Source organism: Ahaetulla prasina, chromosome 16 (assembly GCF_028640845.1).
Source record: "Ahaetulla prasina isolate Xishuangbanna chromosome 16, ASM2864084v1, whole genome shotgun sequence".
Taxonomy (NCBI): domain Eukaryota; kingdom Metazoa; phylum Chordata; class Lepidosauria; order Squamata; family Colubridae; genus Ahaetulla; species Ahaetulla prasina.
This window is the reverse complement of record NC_080554.1, coordinates 3565908-3573265: the sequence shown is the minus strand read 5'-3', so window position 1 is coordinate 3573265 and position 7358 is coordinate 3565908. Positions and strand designations below refer to the sequence as shown.

General features: G+C 44.6%; 1 protein-coding gene across 1 annotated transcript in view; it reads left to right on the top strand.

Moving 5' to 3' along the window:
- Window positions 1–5043: 5043 nt before the first annotated feature.
- Window positions 5044–7358, top strand: part of GAPVD1 (GTPase activating protein and VPS9 domains 1) — a 40155-nt gene continuing 37840 nt past the window's right edge. The window contains exon 1 of the mRNA XM_058159594.1: window positions 5044–5153. The gene's annotated coding sequence lies outside the window, so the exon portion shown is untranslated. The remainder of the gene's footprint in view (window positions 5154–7358) is intronic.

Here is a 7358-nt window from a genome sequence, read left to right as displayed (position 1 = left end):
TATCCTGTTAACAAAGGTTGTGCTCATTTAATGAACCGTTTTATTATAACTCTTCCTAACCGCTAGATTGCTTTTAAACAAAATGGAAAGGATACGTTATGACAATCTAAAGGACCTCCAAGTATTCTTTCCTGTCAATCTTTATAGGTTTCTACCAGATATGTCACATTAAGCCATGTTTTATTAAAGAAACTACAATTGGTAGTTTGGTAGTCCCATATGTGTTTGGACTGACCACACTATAACTTAGCAAAACGACTGAACCACATCATAATAAACACATCATATTAAACCAGTGGTACTCAACCTGGTCCCTACCGCCCAACTAGTGGGCGTTCCAGCTTTCATGGTGGGCAGTAGGGGTTTTGTCCTATACTGAAGCACTTTCCTTTTTTTTAATTTAATTGACTATTTAAAAAAAATTCATAGCATTATTTAAAAACATTTTCATTAGTTTTTAATAAAATTCCCCGTGACAATTTAAATTTCTGAACATATAATATTTGTATCGCCCGCGCATAAGTTTAGTTCACGTTACGTATTGTAAGTGAAACTAAATGGCGCTATAATGCGACCGCAAACAAAAGAGCCTCGTCCCAGAATAGCTCGCGCATCTCCCCCCACACCACCCAGCTGTAACAGACAAGCAGAGCTGGTGGCCGGCGCCCCCCCAAACCCAATCCACGATGCGCGAGAGGCATGCGCAGACGACGATACACGGTGCATTACTGTGGAACCGGTGGGCGGTTAGAAAATTTTACTACTAACAGAGATACAAAAGTGGGCGGTAGGTATAAAAAGGTTGACTACCCCTGTATTAAACTATGGCATATTAAACTTATGAACTAAAAACATAGCTGGTCAAATTCACGTAATACCTTAATCTTAAAAGCATGGTTTGCAACTCTTATAATTGGATTTGGACAATATACCCCAGCATAGTCTTAATAAATCCCACTAAATCTAAGCATTAGTTATAAAAGAGACACATGCTGCAGCTGCTAGTCACCATCCAGCTATAATTGTGCAGAATAAAACTTAACAAAAACAGGTAGTCCTCGACTTGCGACGGTTCATTTAGTGAACTTTTACATCGGCACTGAAAAAAAGGTTTTTCACTTACGGCCACTGCAGCATCCCCATGCTTACAATTCAGACGATTCGGTTCAAATCAGATCAAGAATTATCGTAAAATGGGGCAAAACTCACTTAACCAATGTCTTGCTTAAAAACAGAAATTTTGGGCTCCATTGTGGTCGTAAGTCGAGGCCTACCTTTAGTGTTTTCCCTCCAACTGTTCAAAAGGAATACTAAGAGCCGCGTTACACACGCTGGTGTGTGTACACATCTTTTTTTAAGGGAAAGAGTCTACTTTTTTCCTTGCAGTTGAAATTATTATTTTTTTGTTTCTTGTTATTATCTATTTACAAGCATTCATAATTTGCTACTTTTTAATTCGGGTCAGAAGGAGCTACAAATTATACACATATAAACATGTATCAAATTATATGTCTATAATTCATTACTATAAGCAAACAAGCCTCATCATAACTCTCTCTTCCTTTGGGTTCATACTCTGCCTTTGACTGTAGAGGGTGCAGTGATATCAATTTTTAGCCTGGACTTTTCTAACCTTGTCTTTCTTGAGTAATAGTCTCCATTTATTTGCATATATGACAAAATATCATATATTAATAAACTTGTCCAACATCCAATAAGTAGACAGGACATCTAAGCTGGAGAACTTTTCACTTTTTAGAGCCAACAGTTTTGATTTCATGCTTTCCTTTGCCATCCTTGTCCAGATTTCCTCTGGTGATATCTTTTAGATTATAAACCAGCAGCTCAATTCTTCGAATCCATTTTTCTTTAAAAAAAGTGCTCAAAGGTGCACATTTTAACCCGACAGCTGGCTGAATGCAAGCATGTTAAAACTGCATCACAATATAATAATATTTCATTTTGCCATGGGGCACCAAGCCAAAAGTCTTTGGAATGTACGGGAAATTCTGTTCGCTTGTAAACAGAACTGTTTCTCCTTTGCTAGCCGAAATACCAATTGCCATTCAAGGTGTTACGCTCAAAGGATTCCAAAAATAGACGTGAGCCGGGTAGAAAATGTTCCTGAGCTGGCTCTCGAGAAGCCACAATCGACAGAAAGCAATTTGGGAAGAGATTTTTTTAAAAAAAAAAAACGAGAACGTGAGCATATATTACATATAAAACCATATATAAGGGAAGGCCTGTGTTTTGCATGGGTGTGTGTGTGTCACTTTTCCTTCTGCGTCTTTATTTCTAATATGGAGGGGGAAAAAACATTCACACCCAGAGATAACACCGATCTTAATTACACAGAATCAATTATATTTCATTGCCTCTACTTGTTATTGGCAAACATCAAGAGTTCAACTCTATGGGTCACCAAAGTAAATATCAGAAAGTTGGTGTTTTTCAGATTTCTCCCAAATTTCATTTCACCACACCCATCCGAAAAAAAATCTGGTATAATTTATATTCATCCTAACTTTCTGTTCACTGTCAACCTACTCATTTCTTAAGGAGGGTCTTTACTAGAGGGTGTGTGTCTGTGAGTGTATAGGAATTGGATCAGTTGCCCTGGTCCCTAAGAACAGTGTTTTTCTGCACAGAATATTTGAAATGATTGGCTACAATAGATGGGTGCTTTTCATTTAAGGTAACAAATCAAACCAATTAAAGCATATTTTGCATTGTTCCATGAATGTCAATTTATTAAGTCATCAGCTGTGTTCTTACATGCTGAAGCTGGTCAACTACATACCTAGAGCTGCATTCACACAACACATGAACATTAATAAAATGTTGGTTAGTTCTATGTGGCTTAGAATCTTAGTCAACCCCAGCCCATGTGATTACTTTAGGGCTCAATATTGAGTGCAAACCCAGAACATAGATATATCCAACAACCAAGTTAAGGTGTTGGCAAATACAGTCCTGAACTTCAGTGAACAACCCAACAACAACAAAAATGAATGAAAGAAAACAATGACATTTAGGGAATCTCCAATGAAACCTTAGCATTAACACATCCCTTTAAACAAATGTGTTCAGACTTGTTCTTTACACTGTTGACCAACTTGAAATTAAAAACAAATCAAAACGGAACCATCTAACTCCTTTGCCCTGGAGGAGATACTGAAAATTTAAATGTCAAAACTCTTGTTGGATTCCAGCATCCATTTGCTAACTACCCTCTCAAGGCCAGGAAGTTGAGAAGAGCTTTTAAACTCGCATTGGGAGTTACCTTTTTGGCAAACTTACAGCTTCCCTTTGAAGATTTAAGGCGTGCTTTATGAATTAAATCTCAGTTCTATCTCCCTGTAATTATTAGGATCACGTTATAGCAGATTTCTGTTTCATTTCTGGGGACTATAGGAATATCTCTCTCTCTTTCATCAATCTATTATCTCTCTCTCTCTCTCATCTATCTATCTATTATCTTCCATTGTCTGTCTGTCTCTCAATCATCTATCTAATCAGTTATTAACTATATCTATCTAGCTTTCATCAATCTATTATCTTTTTTCTCTCTCTTTATCAATTATCTATCTATCTATCTATCTATCTATCTATCTATCTATCTATCTATCTATCTAATCAATTTTTAACTATATCTATCTAGCTTTCATCAATCTATTGTTTTTTCTTTCTTTTTCTCTCTTTATCAATCTATTGTCTGTCCATCCATCCATCCTATAGTTTTCTTGTCAAGGAAGTGGCTTGTTCCTTATTCCTGGATGTAATTCCAATATCCTAATCTAACCTACAAGGGGAGCGATTTCCCAATAGGTTGCTGCCACTGAATATTAACCAGCTTAATCAAGTTCAACCTTGCTTTCCAAACTTGCTGGTTTTTTGGGGGGGGGGAGAAACACAACAACCCCCTGAAAAGAAGGACTAGGGGAGACATGATAGCAGTCTTCCAGTATCTCAGGGGCTGCCACAAAGAAGAGGGAGTCAAGCTATTCTCCAAAGCACCTGAGGGTAGAACAAGAAGCAATGGGTGGAAACTAATCAAGGAGAGAAGCAACTTAGAACTAAGGAGAAATTTCCTGGCAATTAGAACAATCAATAAGTGGAACAAGTTGCCTGCAGAAGTTGTGAATGCCCCAACACTGGAAATTTTTAAGAAAATGTTAGATAACCATTTGTCTGAAATGGTGTAGGATTTCCTGCCTGGGCAGGGGGTTGGACTAGAAGACCTCCAAGGTCCCTCCCTTGTTATTATGTTTTTTTTGTCGCACAGTATATATAAGCATTAGCATGAAACAACTATACAACACATAAGCATATATATGAGTATGTAATAACTATTGGATATAACGAAGGAAAACAGTAGGACAGGAACAGTAGGCACTCTTGTGCTCTTATGCACGCCCCTTACAGACCTTTTAGGAATGGGGTGAGGTCAATAGTAGAAAGTTTTTGGTTGAAGCTTTGGGGATTTTGGGAAGAGACCACAGAGTCAGGTAGTGCATTCCAGGCATTAACAACTCTGTTACTGAAGTCATATTTTCTGCAATCAAGATTGGAGCGGTTCACATTAAGCTTAAATCTATTGCGTGCTCGTGTATTGTTGCAATTGAAGCTGAAGTAGTCTTCGACAGGAAGGACATTGTAGCAGATGATTGTATGAGTTAAACTCAGGTCATGTCGAAGTTTTCTAACTTTTAAGTTTTCTAAACCCAGGATTTCACCTTTGTTTTTGTTTTGTTTTTTGCACCCAGCTCAGCAAAACCAGAGCAACCTGTGCCTGGCCTTCCCGACCGCGGCCAAACCTAAGGCGGGTTGCAGGCTTTCCAAAAAGACGCCCCCCCCAAACCCCCCCCCCTCCTACACTTTCCCACCTGGCCAGGTAAAGCAGGCGCGTCTCACCTGCAAACCCCTTCTTCCCCGCCGCGGGGCGCGACGGGAGCTGTAGTTCCCGGCGCCACCGCAGCGCGGCCCGCGAGAGGCCGGGGCCCCGCCTTTGACTCGGTTTCCCGGCAGTCCCCGCGGGGGGGCGCGCAGGCGCAGTGCGGGCGTCGGCGGAGCGGAGGGGCGTCCGCGGCGGGTCCGGAGCAGCGTCGGCGAGGAAGGAAGGAAGGCGGGCGGGCGGCGGTTCTGCCCCTCAGGTGGGTCCCTCGGGGCGCTGGGGGCGTCTGGGGAGGACGCCGGGGAGGCCCAGCCTCCGCTCCCGGGCCTCGTGGCGGGGCCTGGTGGGAACTGTGGGGGGCGTGTGTGGGGCGGCAGAGCCCCCACTCCCCTTCTGCCCTCGAAGCGCCCCTGCCCCTTTCTAGCCCCCGCCTTTGCATTGACGCTCCTCCCCAAATCCCTTGTCATTTCAGCCCCCACTCCAAGCCCCTCCCTATTGCCTTATTGGGGTCTCTCCTCCCACCCCTGTCATTTCAACCCCCATTCCATGCCCCTCCCTATTGACAGTGGGGTCTCTTCTCCCCTAAATCCCTGTCAATTCAGCGCCCCACTCCAAGCCCCTCCCTATTGACTTATTGGGGTCTCTCCTCCACCCCTGTCATTTCAACCCCCATTCCATGCCCCTCCCTATTGACAGTGGGGTCTCTTCTCCCCTAAATCCCCTGTCAATTCAGCCCCCACTCCAAGCCCCTCCCCATTGACAGTGGGGTCTCTCTTCTCCCCTAAATCCCTGTCAATTCAGCCCCCACTCCAAGCCCCTCCCTATTGACAGTGGGGTCTCTCTCTCCCCTAAATCCCCTGTCAATTCAGCCCCCACCCAAGCCCCTCCCTATTGACAGTGGGGTCTCTTCTCCCCTAAATCCCCTGTCATTTCAGCCCCCACTCCAAGCCCCTCCCTATTGACTTATTGGGGTCTCTCCTCCCACCCCTGTCATTTCAACCCCCATTCCATGCCCCCCCTATTGACTTATTGGGGTCTCTCTCCTCCCACCCTCTGTCATTTCAACCCCCATTCCATGCCCCTCCCTATTGACAGTGGGGTCTCTCTTCCCCTAAATCCCTGTCAATTCAGCGCCCCACCCAAGCCCCTCCCTATTGATTTATTGGGGTTTCTCTCCTCCCCTGTCAATTCAGAGCCCCCACTCCAAGCCCCCACCCCTATCGACTTATTAGGGGTCCTCTTCTCTCCTTAAATCACTGTCATTTCAGCCGCACCTCCCCTATTGCCTTATTGGGGTCTCTTCTTCCCTCCAAATCCACTGTCAATTCAGTCCCCCCACTCCATGCCCCTCTCCCTATTGACATCCTCTTCTGCTCCTAAATCCTGTCATTTCAGGCCCCTCTCCTATTGCCTTATTGGGGTCTCTCTTCTCCCCACCCCAAATTCCCTGTCAATTCAGCCCCTCCACTCCATGCCCTCCTCCCCTATTGTCTTATTGGGGTCTCTCTCCCCAAATCCCCTGTCAATTCAGCCCCCACCCATGCCCCTCCCTATTGACATTATGGGTGTCTCCTCCCCAAATCCCCTGTCATTTCAGCCACCACCCTTCCTCTATTGCCTTATTGGGGTCCCTCTAAATCCTGTCATTTCAGCCCCCACTCCATGCCCCTCCCTATTGACAGTGGCGTCCCTCTTCTGCTCCTAAATCCCCTGTCATTTCAGCTGCCCTCCATTGCCTTATTGGGGTCTCTTCTCCCCAAATCCCCTGTCAATTCAGCTGCCCCTATTTCCTCTCTTGCCTTATTGGGGTCTCTCTTCTCCCCTAAATCTGTCATTTCAGCCCCGCACTCCATGCCCCGCCCCTATCGACCTGGGATCCTCTTCTCTCCCCACCCCTTAATTTACACCCAACCCTTCTCTTGGGACTGGCTTATCTGCCCCCATTTCAACCCCAATGTGTCCTTCCTGGAGCCCCCACTTTTGCATTCCTCTTCTTAATGCCTGCCGACGCCCCCTTCGCACCCATTTTTCCTCCCTCCTCAATTTCCCTTGACCCTTCCTCCTCCTCTTCCCCTCCCTTTCCAGCCTCTTGCTTGTCCCTCCCATATTTTACCCCACCCTCTTGCAGCTTCTTTTGGGGTCCCTCCTTTTCCATCTCAAAGTCAAGTTTCTCTTCCTTCCCCAAACCCCCGCCACTTCTATCTGTTTCCCCCTTATTTGCAGAAGCTTCCTTCCTTTCCCTCTCCCCCCACGTCCCTCCCTCCTCATTAATTGCTCCTCCATCTCATCCCCTCATCCATCATCCACTCCCCACTCCTTGGGTTTCTGCCCTTTTTCTATTTGCATTTCTTGGATTATGATTAAATTTATTTGCTGCTTGTCTCGTGGTTCGAGGGCGACTCTGAGCGGATATTTATTTATTTACTTGTATCCCACCTTCGTTATTTTTTTACAAAGCGACAAA